This window comes from Schistocerca piceifrons, chromosome X (genome assembly GCF_021461385.2).
Source record: "Schistocerca piceifrons isolate TAMUIC-IGC-003096 chromosome X, iqSchPice1.1, whole genome shotgun sequence".
Classification (NCBI taxonomy): domain Eukaryota; kingdom Metazoa; phylum Arthropoda; class Insecta; order Orthoptera; family Acrididae; genus Schistocerca; species Schistocerca piceifrons.
Window position 1 is genome coordinate 315,359,179 of NC_060149.1, and position 19,475 is coordinate 315,378,653.

Here is a 19,475-nt window from a genome sequence, read left to right on the forward strand (position 1 = left end):
TAAACAATTAAATGTCGTAAAGATCTAATAGCACACGAGACGAGACATTTGTACTTTCCCATCTTCTCACATAAATATTAATTCCACTCTCTGCTGGCAAAGTACTATAGTAAGCAGAATATGATGGAGAGACGTCAGGTATCTAAATAAGACGAGGACAGATAAACAGTTCTCCTGCGAAATTGACACAAACACATAGGTGGCGTTATCTGTTACAGTATATGGTTATGTACATCATATAAGATGAATGTTCCGCAATTCCGCTAAATTTCAGTTACCTGCACTGTTTCTGAAAGCGTAGAAACCAGCCAAGTAACAAATTTACGCCGTCCGAACAGGCCTTGGAAGACCCAACAGTACCGACCAGCCGCCGTGTCATCCTCAGCCCACAGGCTTCACTTGATGCGGGTACGGAGGGCATGTGTTCGGCACACCGCTCACCCGGCCGTATGTCAGTTTCCGAGACTGGAGCCGATACTTCTAAATCAAGCTCGTCAGTTGGCCTCACAAGGGCTGAGTGTACCCCACTTGCCAACAGCGCTTGGGTGACCGGATGGTCACCCATCCAAGTTCTAGCCCAGCCCGACAGCGCTTAACTTCGGTATTCTGACGAGAACCGATGTTGCCATTGCGGCAAGGCCGTTGACAACAAATTTACGCTGAGATTATTTAAATGCCCATTCGTAATATCTAAGAAATCAACACTAATGCTTTAGAAAGCTGTAATAAAACGAACGAATCATTATAAATAAATACATATATGATACAGTAGTTACTAAAGGACACGTTTGAAATCAACATAAATACTGTATTTCAATATACGGCAAAGCTGGCACACTCTACAAAATGAGCCATTAAAACAGGCTTTAAAAGTCTTTAAAGAATAGAATTTCGAGTAGGTTTCTGGTACCTGGTAACATACGTCGTCCTATGACAGCGGAGACCATCGAGGCAACAATAAAGGAAGGTTTTAACGCTTGTAGCAATGTTTCATGGAACGTTTTTCAAAGGTATGTTCGCACCAGTGGGCATAATGTGTCAGTGGGATTCGTCGATTGTATGGTATCCTCTTTCATGCGACTTGCACAACGGTGTAGACTAAGGTTTCAGTAAGCCACGACATTTCGTGTGTTTCCATCTTCCGGTGACAAAATACGTCTACAAGCGCCGGAAAATTAACCCACCCTTAGCCACAGAGGAAAACCGAACCGAAATGTTCGGCGCTTTCTTCCTTCTCCTACTGAGGCATCTCTTGAAGTTAACACAGTAAAACAAATACTAGACGCTAAAATGAATTGCAAAAATATCTAAACAATAACAGAAACCATTCTGCCTTGAACTTCAGATAGCGAAATTTGCCTAGTTCCTTTTGTCCTCTATAACGTACTTGGCGGTAGCTTCTCAAAAATAATCTAAGAGTCTGTGGGCAGGGACGCAATATTATCTGTGATATTCACCGGAATTTTGTTTCAGAGTAGCTGCCTCTCATGTTCTGTATAGAAGACTGACGTCCTACTATTCTGCTCTGTTTTGTATTTATTGCGGCATGAAAACAATTACTACCGACTGGTGTGAAATACAGAGTACCTAAATATGCAAAATGACATTCCTGTCAGCATGTTTCTTGTGCGTAAAGCAAGGCAATGTTTCTGCTCCCTCAGCAGTTGCATTCCTGCCGCTCGGTACGTGAAACTGGAATTTCTAGAGCACGCAGGACCAGCTCGGTGACAGAGAATGCAAATTTTTGCGGTGATTTACGTGGAAAGAGCCGCCACTACGACCACCGGATGTCATTTTGCAAATGCTGCATATTAAAACGTTTTGTAATTGCCACAATCTTTCGACAGCGTATGTTATAACTGAATAAATATTTAGCTATAAACTTTGTTAATTATTTCCTTCCTTCACCATTTCTTTGAATAAGTGAGAGGTGAGTGAGGTGTTTAAATGAATGAAAAAGTTAGAAAAAGCTCAAGTTTAATTTCCTCCAGCTCATTAATTTTCTGCCAAGCTCTGCCAGTCGGCAGTGTACTCTCTTGTATGAAATATGACGTCCGTCCCGCTTCGTTTAACTAAAGATCTGAACGAAATGGTCGTTTCGGCTAATCAACTTGATTAATCCTTCAGAAACTCAATCTATTACGTAGAAATAATCGACGCGAACGAGCTGAGACAGGAATCGCGTGCAGTGTCATTTTCTTTATTAATTTCATCGGTGACAGTGATGTACACTCTCCACCTTTCCCTCCTGTTCCGGACGTACGAAACCACTGCAAGCGAATGGAGAACCGTTCGTCAATTGCTTTTTACAAGACGACACATTTAGTTCCAACTAACGACCATTCTTGGTTTCTCACGAGTAGCACTAAAGATCTACGGCCAGACGATTTATTGCTAATATGTAGTGATACACACGTACCTTCCCTGCAAATGTGTTAGTGAAAACCATATCGAAATCCCTACAGTAGCTCCTGAGATAAGCTCGAAAATAAAGATAGGCGGCGGTGAAAAAAAGGGTTCAAATGGTTCTGAGCACTATGGGACTTAACTTCTGAGGTCATCAGTCCCCTAGAACTTAGAACTACTTAAACCTAACTGACTAAGGATTACACACAGCCATGCCCGAGACAGGATTCGAACCTGCGACCGTAGCAGTCGCGCGGTTCCAGACTGTAGCGCCAGGAACAACTCGACCACCCCGGCCGGCGGCGGCGGTGAATTTTATTTATAGCGTGTGCCGAAGATACAGATGTACAAGCGAGACTTTTGCTAAGTTTCAAATGAAGCTTCTACTAAAGGCAGTCTGTATTTCATCAAATACCTCTGGTAACATATACTTCTGCGGCAGGTTCGTTTCAGAAAGAAAGTTCTAAACACAAACACCTTAGAACTGAGGGGCTGATTGAATAAATAAATAAAAATAATAACTTTCACTTTTACTGTCTCTATATTGGCCTAAAAACTTCGCGCACCTACCTACTTTAAATGTCCTGCAACAACGGGCACACATAGGAACGTACGAATAACGATATAACGGTGTTCTTAAATAATAACGTATTAGAACAGTTTACGGTACATATAATTATTTGACGAGTTTGAGAACACTCGGGAATATAAAAAATTGAAGAGAAACATGGTATAAATGTTGCTGCTATATTTATTGCATAACCTCGAAGAAAACAGAAAATTTCTTACTAGAAACCATTTTCTTGCCTAAGAGAACGAAGTATCTTTCGAGCAGCTGTAAATTCTAGTAAACCAAATGCTCATTATGAGTGTAAGATCACTACGAAATACATACACACTTGATGAATGCTGCAGTTTTTCGATCGTGAATTTTTTCCTACGAAATACAAAACTATAACGAGGACTCACGACACGTAATTGAAAGTGCTCCTCACAGTCCCTATAACCTCGTCAAACACATTTTTTACAAATCATTTTGTTTCGAAACATTTGAATTCAGTACAGCTTCAAAATATTTCTCCCTCTCGTTGGTGGAGCACGACAACGGGTCTCAAGCGTCTACGTTCGTAAAGCTGCTGCGGCGTGTGATCTCCGTCACTCCCTCTGTAGTGTTACGTGAAGCTTCTGCCGGGTTCAGCGGAACGTCACCCTTTGTGGCTCCTAAAGCAACTTTCCAATATGTCCCTCGAGGAAAATCCCCGCAGAATCGATTGCCCGTGGACACCTCTCGACGGAACTTTATGCCTTCCGACAACGAGAGCGGTCCCCTGACGAGCGACGTTGTAGTGACATCGTAACGACCTTGAACGAGCGCAAGACGGACGTCTACAACTGCCTACCACCTCCTTCCCTCGTTATATTACCCTTCAGGGAAGAACAACTGAGTCTGAACAGTTGCAAATTTCAACCTTTTGATAAACTTTCAAAGAAAAAAAAAATGAAATGATCGTGTGACATTGATGGCGGGGAGGTCTATCCGGGGAAGTTCGAGCGCCGGGTTACAAGTCTTATTTCAGTCGACGCCGCACTGGACGACTTGCGTGCCAGTGATGAGGATGGAATGATGATGAGGACAGCACAACACCTGGTCCACGAACAGAGATAATCTCCAACCCGGCCGGGAATCGAACCCACACCCGCTGCATGGTAGGCAAACACGCTATCACTCAGCGAAGCAGTCGGACGCTTTCAGAGGCATTATGTGGTCTATCAAAACAACTGTCGTACTGAAAAAGTTGTTCCTATCGTAGAAATGGTATAAGGGATGCAGAAAAAAGACAGATGCTCTGAGACTGACTTGGTAGCAAATGAAATATGACAGCTGGACGATATTTAGTGCACAACCGAGGCAATAGCGGGAGACACTATCCTCCCTTATTGGTAGTGTACTCATCGTGCCGAGTGGTCAACAAAACTTGACCATAGATCCAGACACCTGTTCGTTCACTCTACATACGCCAAGAAGATGATCTTACGGGATCGACGCCTAAAAAGAAATCTGAAGACGTTGAATTACGCAACCGCACAACTGTGAAGACTAGTAACAAGCTTATGCTCACTGATTCATAAGAAACACGAAGAATCAAAGAGGCTCAACATCGATGTGAGGAATGTGATGGAAATAGCTGGTACTATTGTTAAGTATGTAGTACAATTGTTAAGAAATTCTACGAAATATTAATTCATGTTTGAAAGCATGGTAAATGCTGAATGATTTCGGGATCAAAATTAATAGCAGAAAGTTAAAGACTTAGTTTAAAAGCACATTGCAGCCAAGGCACTTCGAATTGCAAACTTAGATTGAATAATGGTGTACTTATCTTGCTCCAGAGAGCTGCAAGGTTTGCACACGTAGTGTTTACCAAAATAAATACAGATATCAGACACTATGATATGTTCTCTTTAAAAATGATACTCCTAAGTACATGGTTTCACACTTCAAAGAGGTGGCTGGGATCTATGCTTAATAAGCGATCTGTAACCACATTTCAGTTCGTGGAAAGCCACTAAACAAGATCATAATGTTATAAAACTGATTGGAAGGGTATTTAGATTAAGTAAACGTGCCATCAGATAGCTCATTACTCAGTCTCCACGCGAGGGGTCCCTCAGCAATGAAGTAATTGTCGACAGACAAACGAGCCAACAGGTGGAGGTGTTGACAACGAATAAGAGATGGCTTTCTCATCACAGGCGCTGATGGGATCTAAATCCCCTAAGCACGTGTGTAAGCTGTTGCATGCCACAGAGCAAATAACGATTCCAATTGGAAAAGACATTTCGAGCCATACTGTCTTCTTGCTATAAGAACAAATGTGTAACACAATGTGTTCCACTTTTCTACGTCTATTGCGTGAAAGAGCGATAGTAATTTACTAAGAATCTGGGAACTGGAAAAATCTACATGCTCTCTATGGTGACTGATTCACGTACTATTACGACTGTTACGAACTTTCTCATTCAATAACGTGTAACGTTAACTGATTAAGTTGTTTAGCAAACTGTAGACAATCAATGGAAAAATATCACCGACTGTACAGCTTGACACATGATCTCTATACGATTATCGTGTAACTATGCACTGGTCATTTTCACCATTTTAGTTAGCTGCTGGTGACTCTCCACTTTAAAGAATCAAATTCCCATGTATAAAACTTCTTATCTCCCACACTATGAGTCGTACAATGATATAATATTGCACCAAGAATCAAATTCCCATGTATAAAACTTCTTATCTCCCACACTATGAGTCGTACAATGATATAACATTGCAGCTACGTTCAGTGGCATATGTGGATACTGTATGAAAAATATGTAGCGAATAGAGTTTGTAGGAAACAAGTAATAAATAAAAACATCGTGCCAGATGATGCAGTTTTACTACGTGAACAGCGAAAATGTAGTAAGGGAAAAATAGTTTTTTCCGTGTTTTTGTGATGGTGTCTAAGTGAAAAGGGTTGGTAGAAGTCTGAAATTATGTGTAAAGTTCATTGTAAGCACTAAATTCTCTCATTCTCAAATACTGCGTGGGTTACGCAGCCTCAATATATGCACACAGTTTCAAGTTGTAACACTTGACTCAGAGTGTTAAACCTCTGACATAGGATTATAGCACGTAATGAGTTGATTATGACAGCATTTCAAACTAATAAATCCGATCAGTAACTGCATGAAATTTTGAAAATAAAATTTTGTTGATCCTAGACGATGTTAGAGAGGCAAACTGCAACTGGGACCATGACGCTGGTTATCCGTTTAGTAATGTAGATTATAACCCTTACGCTCACCACACGCAAGACACTACAGTACATTGTTTCAAACGTTCGTGTCTCCAACACGGAAACTGATAGTCACCAGATTCAAATCATTATGTATTGTTTACCATCTACATGTCGAGAATTAAGTACTTCGTACAAAAACCTCCCTAATGTTGGATAACCGTCTCATTTCGTGTTCGGTCTTATCAGTATGAAAAATAACTGCAGGAGGAATGGTGGATTCACTAAGAGATACTTAAAGAGAGCACTGCTATTCTTCATGTTTCATCCTTCGCTCAACCCCGCAGCATTTCGTCTTCCTGTGTTATCTCTGCAGGCGTGCACGACGTGTGCCAACATTTTTCTCGTACAGTTACGCCACTCGGAGAGCGCGGTGTTTTCTTGCAAGCTGTTCTTCTACTTCTGCCTCTTCTACTCGCAGTAATTGTTAGAAACAGCGGCACGAGGCGTGTAGGCAGATTTCTGTTAACAACGGCGGGCGGGCTTAATTTAGCGCTGGTTGCATTCTGCGCTGTGCAAGGCGGCTGACAGCCGCTATTATTCATACGAGACGCGCGGAAGCGCCGGAGACGCCACGAATGCCGGCGCTGTTTGAGGACGCCGCTCTCCATTTCCGCGCCGGACGCGCTTGCATCGGTTTCACTGCGCCCATAAATCTCGACTCCGAGACACTCCTTTACCACTGTCGATTACCGCTGGCTTCCACTTTCCTGTCATTATCGAGTAAATAAGTTGCCGCTTTGTCCTCTTCTGTATTTACATTATAATTGCAAAAGCAGAGGGCGGACAGCTCCCCTGCTTAACTACTGTTCTGCCCTTCAGTCTCTTTAAAGGAGAATACACTTCGGGGCATAAAAGTGAAGCATTTTTGTCTAAGTTATTGAGTCAGTAATGGGGAGTTGGTTTCTTGCCGTCCTTCAGCACGATTTTTATTGTCGAGACAATTTTACTATTGTACTAATTCAAGACTTGCGGACACATTAATTCGGTAAGAAGCTCTCCTACTTTAAGAAAATATCATAGTACTTCTAGAGCAAAAATTCCAGTGGTTCGTAGAAGAGAAGCCTCCGGTCGCACAGCATACTCAGTAGTGACTTTAAATGCTCGACAGTACTGTTGGAAAATATTCGTAATAAAATCTGAGACTGATTTCGAATGAGTCCTGAAACATCTTGATGCTGACCAACACTGTACTGCATCACACTTTTTACATGAACTGCAATTAATAATAATAATAATAATAATAATACAATCAAACAACATCTTCATCGGAAATGCCTAAACGAGAATACTTAATGAAAGTACAGAAAATCGTAGGATTTGATTAGTCACGGTATATCGGCTTCAGCTATAATACACAATATGCTGTCAGCGACTGTAAGTTTCTTTTGAAGTTTTGTGGAATTGGTCAATACTTTGTAAGAAGAAAAATTTTGGGCACAGAAAGATACATTTTAAATAATAAGAATTTCAAATTTTTAAAGACTGTGATTTTTGCCTATAAATTTTCGGAATGAGCAAGTTCTCAGGCATTCGACTACTGCTCAGTCACAATGCTTGGAGTAACACTAAAAGATCCCTTGAGAAAGTATGGTAGACGAATTAATACCCTCAAGTGTTAACATTGTCCTACAGTCTCTGATAAATAACAATAAGTTCATCATATGAGGGTGAAAAAAAGGAAAACAGTTCACGCAGAAGAAGTCATTATTAAAATTTAGTGATCAACGGAGTTCGATGACATAAAAGACTTTGAGAAAGAATGATTTTAATGCTAAACTAAAAGCCGCTACGTCTGCGACCTTCATAAATCGAAACAAAATTTGTAACAGGAAAGATGGTCTCCAAAATATGGGCTGCTGATAGCTTTACATCGCGAGTAATCATACATTAGCGGCTATACTCATGCTCTCCGGGAGATTAATTGTCGTCAGCAGTAACAAAACATTTCATAGTTGAAAAAATATTTACATTTGCTATGAAAAGTACTTTTTTTCTCACAGCACTCTGCGCGCTGTAGTTAATGCTCCTATCGTAGTAGGCACAAAGACGTTTAATGTTTATTTCAAATATGCAACAACGATAGTGGTAAATTCCTATATTATAGGTGACAGAACTTATTTCAGGGCGAGAATTGCTTGTTGGGAGAACGGAATGTTAACAATAATTAGGAGGTCTATTGTTTTCATCACTTCATGAAAGTGTCTTCGAAAATTTGAACGTAAACGTTACAGAAACTACAGTGATGCTACGGAGATGGAAATAAACGTTACTTAACCTACCAGTCACTAATTTTCCGTGCGGGAGAGTAGCAGTTATGTCAGTACGTAAATGGACAAGGTAGGCTTTATATCTAGTTTAAACTAGGGACCGTTATGAAACTGGTCTAGTGTTCGCGACGACTGTGACGTTTAGTTTCTTCTGGTGAGAAACATGGATGCGCTAATAACGAGAGACGGAAAACGCAGGATGCGGCTGGGAAGGGACACGTGCCGTGTTAAGGCGACGGCCGCCTCAGCTACAGGTATAACACCTGGCCGCAACGCCTCAATCACTGGCGTCCTGCGAGCGCTAACAGCGACACAACTTCTTTTCGCGTCGAAAGCAAGCTGCCAAGAAGAATGAATTTCAAATACTAAGTTTCTCCAAATCCATCTACTTTATTAGGGACATAGTTTACGGAGGTAATTGTGTAGTATTTTGTTATAAATAAAAATAATTTATCACATCCCAGATGTAACAACTCATCGTTAGGGAGCAACGAGTAAGTTTCGGAAAGATATTTTTATTGAAGAAAACAGGTATTTTAGCTATAAGTAAAACACGCGTTTTGACTATCTCATTTGCCGACTAAATTTTGGTGAATGATAAATATAGACGTTAAGTGCGAACATCGGTAACGCAATTGAGCCGTGAAAGGAAACTACACGCTGCACACAAACCTTTATAAAAGCCATATAATTCGAACTGGAAATAATTGTTTCGAAAAGCGTTGTCCGCGTATCAACGGTATTTATTTATGGTTTATTAACCAATTAGCGATTAGATGGGTAATTAAAGAACATCATCACACATCATATGACTTCATGCGACGACTGCCAATTAATTTTGGACTCTAGCGCCGCTTCCATTTCATAATTTTATAAAACTGTACTCAAGGGCTGATAATACAGGATCTTACCGAGTTGTACGTAAAAAATAACTCGAGGTATGTTTCCCGAAGACATTAGTAAGAATGAATAGCACTCTACAGTTAAAGTACACAACAGAATGTTTTGTCACAAATATAACTGAATAAATGTAGAAAATGTTTAGCTCTCTGTAGGTGCAAAGAAGCAATATAGTATTATTCCACTTTTCACACGACGCTATGAAATTTTATATCCTATGTAGGATGACACGTTAAGAATAAAATATTGCTTAAATAATGTAAAATAGAGAGATAAAAACACAGTAAATGTTTATAATGGAATTCTCGTCCTTGCGAACGCTTAGAAAAAATATTACACTGAGGAAAACGACGCGCCTGCAAAAGAGCGCAAGTGGGGAAAAGTGTAGCGCAGGTGGCGCGACGGACGCGCGGCGTGGAGCGTACCTGGACGAGCGGCGCGGTCGACAGCCGGGGACGCACTGAGCGCCGGTCGCGCTCGGCGGTCGGCGGTCGGCGGTTCGCCTCGGCTGCACATGGCGCATGGCGCATGGCGCATGGCGCAGGCCGCACCGCGCACGCGCTCGCGCAGCCTGCACCGCACTGCACCCGCACAACCCTACCTAGCCTGTTGCGTGTGCACACTCGGCCGGCGATGGCCACCCTTTATGGGTACCGTCCAAACTGGGAAAGTCCTCGACGTCATACAGACGGAGCACTAACTCACATGGAGAAGTTCGTGACCTTTCCGACGAACTATCAAGGGGGCATTCGCCCCTGATGGTTTAAAGGCACCGCGTGTGAACTGCGTGGACTGATGAGCTCAGAAGTTAAGTCCCATAGTGCTCAGAGCCATTTGAGAACTGCATTATAGTGACTGAGGAGAGATTTGGACTCCAAAGCTCTTGAATGTGAATCTAGTGTAACTGATCATTTTCGAAGGTGATAATGAGTTGATATTTATTCTGTGTTTGGGTACTGATTCGCACGTTTTAATTCTTACTAAAAACAGTGATTCAGATTTTGCCAGTCATCTACTTTTACTTTCAACCGAAGCCGGCCAGCTTACGTAAGTATTGCACAACAGAACGAGTGAGACCTAACAAAACGCTCTGTACTGTATCGACAAATGATAGCGATAATTTTCTTGTAGAGCTGAACATTTCTGTACCAGCTACAAAGTCATTTCTGCTTTTTCCTCTTTTATATTCTGTTGTATAGTTACTAAGTAACTTCATTACAGCAGTAAATTCCTCATTTGGATGGACGAAGAATCAAAAAAGAAGACAACATGTGCGATAGCTCACACTTAAAGCACTGCTGTTCAGTGACAACAATTATCATCACGGAAGAGAAGAAAGTTGACGATTAACGTTCCTCCGACACTGAGATGAGTACAGTTGTTGGATAAGCGAGTGTAATACAAAAGTGAGAGTCTTCTTGACCTACCTGGAAGAACCACCCGAGAAACCAAAATCTCAGGTCAGGTAGGAACCAGTGTTCCAGTCCTCTCGAATACGAGTCGACGTCCTAAACTCGGTGAAATTATAGAATTGATGCGCTTAGGTCGTACATTTATCCTGGTTATACACTACTGGCCATTAAAATTGCTACACCAAGAAGAAAGCAGATGATAAGTGGGTATTCATTGGACAAATATGTTATACTAGAACTGACATTTGATTACATTTTCACGCAATTTGGGTGCACGGATCCTGAGAAATCTATACCTAGAACAACCAGCTCTGGCCGTAATAACGGCCTTGATACGTCTCGGCATTGAGTGAAACAGAGCTTGGATGGCGTGTACAGGTACAGCTGCCCACGCACGATACCACAGTTCATCAAGAGTAGTGACTGGCGTATTGTGTCGAGCCAGTTGCTCGCCCACCATTGACCAGACGTTTTCAGTTGGTGAGAGATCTTGACAATGTGCTGGCCAGGGCAGCAGTCGAACATTTTCTGTATCCAGAAAGGCCCGTACAGGACCTTCAACATGCGGTCGTGCATTATCCTGCTGAAATGTAGGGTTTCGCAGGGATCGAATGAAGGGGAGAGCCACGAGTCGTAACACATCTGAAATATAAATTCCAATGTTCAAAGTGTCGTCAATGCGAACAACGGGTGACCGAGACGTGTAACCAATGGCACCCCGTAACATCATGTTTTCTCCCTACTGGTGTTGTTGCTAGTGGTGACGAGGTTAGAAAACGAGAATGCAGTGATGCAACTTCTGAAGGCTGTTGAGGAGGTGGTCTGTAGTGAGTTGGGGAAGGTCAGTGATATGACAGTGGTGGAGTTTCTGATGGTGTATCTAGAGGGAGTTCGTAAGGACGACGAGAAGATATTTTACATATTGCACTCCGTGTGGATCTCCTTGTATGAAGGTAAGGAAGATTGGGTTTAACGTCCCATCTCCTTGTATGAACTGGTGATGCAGATGATAGGAAAGTTTAGGTAACAGCGATGTTTCTCGTATGAGTCATTTACAATGTGATTGTGAGGGGTGTAGGAACAGTGACTGATGAAGAACGGTATATATGTACAAACCAGCACGAGAGTGACGGCAGTGTAACTACTGCAGCTGAAGTCCTGCAAGATGGTAGTCCCGATCGGCAGTGAGGTCATCTGTCGATGAGTGGATGAGAGGCAGACCTGTTCGGCATATAGTACTGACTAAGAATTCCTCGGTAACGAAGGACACTGGTGCTGGCGGCAATCACCGTAGCAATGACAACGATAAAATTTTATAGGTGACATGCGAACAGGCACAAAAGAATAATCCTTGCCATTTCTACGTTCATGTGCCTTACCCAAGTCCAAACCCTTCCTGAGTTCTCTTTCCTTACACACATTTCCTTCTGTATCCTGAAGGGTACAGTGAGCTGATCGAGGTTGTAATCACTGAGCACAGATGTTTTATTTTAGGTCTCTGCAATAGGAGCTGTGGGTAAGAGGAAATACCTACATCTACATACATACTCGGCAAGCTACCGTATGGTTCGTGACGTAGGTACCAATATTAGTAATTTCATTTCCTATTCCACTCGCAAATGGAGCGAGGGTAAACGACTGTCTATATGCCTTTGTACAATCCCTAATTTTTCTTATCTTGTCTCCACATTCCTTACGTACAATGTACCTTGGCGGCAGTAGAACTGATATATACATGTATGTGGTGTCTGTTCTTTCGGATATATGAGCTAGTTGACATACAAATGCATATTCAAAGGTTTTCGATGACGTTAGAAGCATTTGGGCACTGACTGAAACAGAAGTAATAGATGGAAATTTGTGCCAGACTGGGAATCGAACCCGGATCTCCCGTTTATCGCCAGCGATCGCCTTAACCACCTTCGCCATCCGAGCACGCTTCCCATCTGACCAAAATTCCCAGCCTGTTACACACTACTACCGTAGGGTCACTTACCCGTGAACCTCCTACTCTGCGTCCGCACTGAATGAATGGATCTTTGTTGGTCGCACCACATTAATACATAAGTATATGTGGTGTCCGTTCTTTTAGACATGTCCATAAGAATAGACACCTAATGTGATCCAGCGGCCATGCAAATTCTTATACAAAGCTTTTCAATGACGTTAGCCACATTTGGGCGTTGAAATGAAACAGTGATAACAGATGATAATTTTTGCCAGACAGGGCCTCTAACTCGGATCTCTCGCTAAAAGCGAGCGGTCGAATTAACAGCCTTCACCATCCGAGCACACTTCTTATCTGAACTGCATTTCAGGTTTTTTACATACTACTAGCTGAGCATCACCTAGCCATGAAACCCTTACTATGGTCATTTCGGATTCCCACAAGAAATCGGGCTTGGAGTGCATCTACAATGAATGAATGGCTCTTTAGTCATCGCACCGTATTAATTTATACATGTATGTGACGTCTGTTCCTTCAGATCCTTCTGATGATACTCTTGTCTCTGACGAACACTTGCAGTCGAGGACAACATACTGCGCTCTATTTCTTCAGACGTCTTCCAGCCAATCACGAATGTGGCAACCTACACCGTATGGTAGGACCTTCGTTATGTCTGCATTGGGAGACCGTGTCAAACGATTTCCAGGAATCTAGGAATATGAATTCTGTCTGTACTTCAGGATAGTAATCTGTGAAGAGGCTCGTGTTCTGAAGTGTTATATCTGTTACTAAAACGGAAAGGTGGCATTCTTCTAGGCGTCTTTGCTAATACAGTTGTGACCAAGTACAGTTTTCCGTTTTTGTAGTAGTTGTTTTATGTGGTGTGCGTTCTACTCTGTTGGCGTCACGTTGTGCAAGCGGGAGCCATGCGTGGGCAGTGGTATTCATACGTTAATGGATTGTATGGAATAAAGAGTAATTGCAGTAGCAGTCGTCAGGAATTGTGAAGATGTCGCAGAAAGAGGATTCTAAATTATCAGATTAGCTCAGTTATCAGGTACAGAATGGTTTTTGCGGAACAGCGGATTGAGAGATATAAAATTGCTGGCGGGGAGTCGATGGAGTGCTTTCCAAACCCTGGACGAAATAATGAGACTGCAGTCTTGTGCGAGGACAACCGCACCAAGGCTGTGTGACTGCTCTGTGAAAGCCAACAGGAGATTGCAGGTTCTTACCCCACAGTATTTCTACCTAGATAGTAAGTAGTACATGTTCCAAGTTTAGCTGAAATCGATCCAGCGGTTTAGTAGATGCTTCGTAACCGTGGCCTTGCCCACTATGCACATGTTACATATATTTAACATATTTCACACATATTTCTGCACATTGTTCACCTATACATCTAGCGAATATCGTCCTGCAGTTTCGTTTTTACGTATCTCAGTATTTATGACGTCATATCTCGTGAACGATGTATCGTACAATCACATAATTTTGAAAATAAATCAGTGGTGTATGTGAATACTGCCTGCGAAATGTATCGCCAATGCACTCGGTAATAAGGAAGTAATAAATTAAAACATCAACCTAACGCGGCAGTTGTAAGGCACGAACAGCATAAGTCATTTTGTGGAGCTTGTCAGCGAGAGTTTTGTAAAGGCTTAAAATTATGTGTTAAGTTTGTTACAAGTCACTAACTGCTCTCATTTTCAAATACTGGCTGAATAGAGTCTTTGTATTCATGGGTTATGGACCGTCGCCCGTTTGATACGCTGGCGGTTGTTATCCACAGAGCTACTCTTCTACGGACAGTAAGCGATATGTGCGCCAAGTTTTGTTGAACTCAGTCGAGTGGTTTAGGAAGAGACATGTGGTATAGATACATACATACATATATCCAGTACTGTAACATTATATGCCGGCCGTGGTGGTCTAGCGGTTCTAGGCGCGCAGTCCGGAACCGCGCGACTGCTACGGTCGCAGGTTCGAATCCTGCCTCGGGCATGGATGTGTGTGATGTCCTTAGGTTAGTTACGTTTCATTAGTTCTAAGTTCTAGGCGACTGATGACCACAGAAGTTAAGTCGCATAGTGCTCAGAGCCATTTGAACCATTTGTAACATTATGGATTCACACAATAGCACGTGACTGCTTATATGCCGATGCATCGTACTAATACTGCTGTGGGTATTTTTTATATGAGATGTAAAAAGTATGAGGACCAGCAGTCACAGGTTAAGAAAAAAGAACCGCACATACATGCATTCACACAGGAATATATATACAAGCACACAGTGTACAAAAAATGAGTAAAAACTACATATAACAATAACAATGCACACACACATACACACAACTATGACAAACACTTCATCTATGTATTACACACACACAATCACTGAAATCACTGAAGCGAATAATGTGAGAATGTGAGTGTCCTGATCCTATGTGCACAAATGAAGCATTTGTCATCAGACCAACTTTTAGTAGCAATGCAGTATGCAACTCATGACCTCGTGACTGAAGGGGTATGCACATGAAGTAATTAGGTACAATCGCAAGGAATTCGCCATGTATCGATATGCACCCAAAAATCCTTGCGGTATAACATCTCAGAACAATAAAGGTTAGCACCCTGACGAAAGACAAGGCTAATGGCTCGAAGACTATAGAGCTTTAATACTTATTTCCAAAACGTATGCCTACCATATAGATGCAGGTGCTACCCATAGATGGACTAAAGTTCAGTCTCACAGGCTCTTACAATTAAAGATTGCAAAGATTGTCTGCACAGTGGTTATGCATCTCCGCATACGATGCACCAAGTATTCTTTCGTTCACAAGGACATGATGTCCATACTACACTGCAGCTGAAAGTCAGACAGGCAGATTAAGCATTTCTCATAGTTGTGTGTTTGTGCGTGAATGACTGCACATTGAGTATGTCTGGAATTTGTACAATATTATTGTTATGTATACTCAGTACATGTTACTTTTGTACAATATGTGTGCTTGAATATACTCTGTATATGTGTGTGTGAATGTATGTGAGTGGTTCTTTCTCCTTCAAAAAAATGATTCAAATGGCTCTGAGCACTGTGGGTCTCAACATCTGAGGTCATCAGTCCCCTAGAACGTAGAACTACTTAAACCTAACTAAGGACATCACACACATCCATACCCGAGGCAGGATTCGAACCTGCGACCGTAACGGTCGTGCGGTTGCAGACTGATGTGCCTAGAACCGCTCGGCCATTCCGTCCGGCTCTTTCTCCTTCACCTGTGGCTCCTAGATCCAATACAGTGTAAGTGATGTATATAAAACGATCCATAGTAATATTAATACTATGTATCTTAGCACGTAAGTATTTGGTTGCTACAGTCTGGAGCCGCGCGACAGCTACGGTCGCAGGTTCGAGTCCTGCCTCGGGCGTGGATGTGTGTGATGTCCTTATGTTAGTTAGGTTTAAATAGTTCTAAGGTCTAGGGGAAAGATGACCTCAGAAGTTAAGTCCCATAGTGCTCAGAGCCATTTCAAAATGTTCAAATATGTGTGAAATCTTATGAGACTTAACTGCTAAGGTCATCAGTCCGTAAGCTTACACACTACTTAACCTAAATTATCCTAAGGAACAACACAGACACCCATGCCTGAGGGAGGACTCGAACCTCTGCCGGGACCAGCCACACAGTCCATGACTGCAGCGCCTGAGACCTGTCGGCTAATCCCGCGCGGCCCCCAGAGCCATTTGAACCATTTGGTTGCTGGCGTGTAAATATTATATGTAAAATCACTCTCTTCCTCCATTAATATTTCTATGAGGTATCTGCATATAAACAATCACATGTTGCCAGTCATGAATGAGAAGAATGACTGGAATTAGTGCAATGTATTTCTGAATGTAAGTAACCTCTTTTGAAAGAAAAAGAATAATTATTAAAAATATTGTAAATAATTTTGAAAAATGTATTCTAGTGATAACAAACTGTAAGGCCGTGTGGTTCTAGGCGCTACAGTCTGGAACCGCGTGACCGCTACTGTCGCAGGTTCGAATCCTGCCTCGGGCATGGATGTGTGTGATGTACTTAGGTTAGTTAGGTTTAAGTAGTTCTAAGTTCTAGGGGATTGATGACCACAGCAGTTAAGTCCCATAGTGCTCAGAGCCATTTGAACAAACTGTAAATTATTTATTATGTCAGTGTTTCTTTTGTAAAAGACCCTGATCCATTCACATTAAAGTTATTGTAATGTGGAAACAAATAACACCAAATTTTTGTATAGGATTTTTATTTACAGTTAGGGAGTGTCTACATACACAAAATCACTCACTTTTGCAGTGCCCTCCAAATAATTATTTTCTACATGCCTTGAACTGGACCCGAACCGAAAGTGCATTTACATACATAGGCATTCCTTCAGTAAATTCTGCCGCCACAGATTTTATGCTTATTCGGTTTTTAGAAGTTGTTTTGAGGTATACGTTGTTCTAAATGACTTGTATTCACACTAAGCTCACGCAAATATTCGGTACAGTCACCGATGCAGCTGTAATATAAAGACACCAGCAGTTCGGCCTGTCTGCCTCAGTCAGTTGTGTATGAATGCACCCTTAGATTTCAGCTCAAGCATTGCCTCACAGTACATATCGACAACTGACACCTCACCCTTTGACATGCTAATGTTAATAGGAGTGTGCCATGGGTTGTGTCCAGTCGTCACTGTTCCGGCATAACGACAAGCGTAGGCACGAAGATAAAGACCGCAAGAACAGAGAAGGCTGTGAGAAGACGTCAGCCAATGGTACGTTGACTAGGACTGCACCACGACAGGAGCGGCTTCTATCCGAAGAGAATACAAGCGCCGCTCCTGGCAGTCTGAGAGCGGACTGTAGAAGAGGGGCACTAGCAGACCCGGACTAGGAACAACGCACTATAAGAGAGACAATAGAAAAGCCGTGGCATGTGATCCATATGAAACTGTGTGATAACTGGCATGGACATTGTATAGAGCGAAGGACATTGATTTTTTGTGTGTAGCCAATTTCTTACGACCCAAAGTTAAGTATTGTCAATCAACTTTAGTGTAATAACAACCATTAACGTGATTGGCTTGAGTTGTCCTTTAGCTATTCGAGAAAACAGCTTCCTAGGCACCGTATAAGACACTAGTAGGCAGGACATCACAGCCACCCTTCTCGCTATGAGCCCTATCATTCCACATGGATAGTACATTTCAAACCACACATACTGCACTCTAATACCAAGATGATGAATGTTCTCTATCTCAGTCACCACATCAAACTCACTGTGAGGAGCTAGGTCTACATTGACAAGTCAAATTGTATGTATTGATGAACAGCAATATTCTGCTAGCACTTACCTGAGACTCAAGTTCCAGTAGCTGCTGTGGCTGTGCTACAGCATAGTTCAATAACACTATGTCCAAAATATCGGAAAGACACTCTGTGAACCGTAGCTGATGTTGCTGCTGCTGGTACTGCTGTTGTGGTTGAGGCAGCAACACCTGTGTATCCTCGTCTGTAACCATAATAAAACCTAAGTAGCGAAACACACACACATAATAATAATAATAACAATTCGAGATGGATCGACAACATACTTACCGCATATCAGCGCACTCTCCACTACGGAGTGAAAATCTCATTCTACTTACCGATAGTCCGCAGCTCGTGGTCGTGCGGTAGCGATCTCGCTTCCCGCGCCCGGGTTCCCGGGTTCGATTCCCGGCGGGGTCAGGGATTTTCTCTGCCTCGTGATGACTGGGTGTTGTGCGATGTCCTTAGGTTAGTTAGGTTTAAGTAGTTCTAAGTTCTAGGGGATTGATGACCATAGATGTTAAGTCCCATAGTGCTCAGAGCCATTTTCTACTTACTGATAGTTTTCTACTTCTCATCTGGTCGGTGCTGCTGCTGCTGCCTGCGGCGATTCGTGCTGGGTAAAGTACAGATAGTAAGCTGTTGACGCACTTGCAGTCGATCCATAAAAATTAAAATTTCTCGAAGGTTGCGGGTCTGAGCTTGCACGCCATTGTCAGACAGCGAGACGATTTCGACGAGTGGGGGCACAGGAGCATGGGGTTGCCGTTGGCGCGAGGCGGGGTGTGCATGGTCGAGATGGGCTTTCACAGTGAAGTGATATGTGTAGTATCATAACTTATCGATATCCCCAGAGCCTACGCCTCGATGAAGATTCCTGTGGGTGCTGCAGGCGGCACTTTGAACATCGCCATCAATTGGATGACCTGACCGATGAAGAATCTCCAGGCCACCGACCAATGAAGATCACTAGGACGGTGATATAAGCGACGGGCATCTGAGCACCTTCTTCGGTTTCATACCGGGAAACATTCAATGTACGTAGATCTACACCCGCGTCGGGCCTCTGGTTAAAGTTAGCCATGGTTGTCACGAGCTGTCAACAGCGTAGCAGCTCTTCAGCAACAAGTTGGATGAAACGTATTTATTTAAATGGCATTTGTGTCAACAAATATTTTGCTTGCCTGGCAGATTACTACGGCAGTAGATCCACCTTCCATCCGTTTATCATTAGCAACGAGGGCATAACTCCTTGCTCCTCGGAACATAACGGTTGCCGACTCGTATCATAATACATGGCGACGAGCCTTGCTCAATCTTCTTTACTTCAACGTTTCACTTAGTTCGTCGCTTTTTTTATCGCAT

General features: G+C 42.5%; 1 pseudogene; it reads right to left on the reverse strand.

Moving 5' to 3' along the window:
• Window positions 1–529: 529 nt before the first annotated feature.
• Window positions 530–647, reverse strand: LOC124723249 (annotated as a pseudogene).
• Window positions 648–19,475: the final 18,828 nt, after the last annotated feature.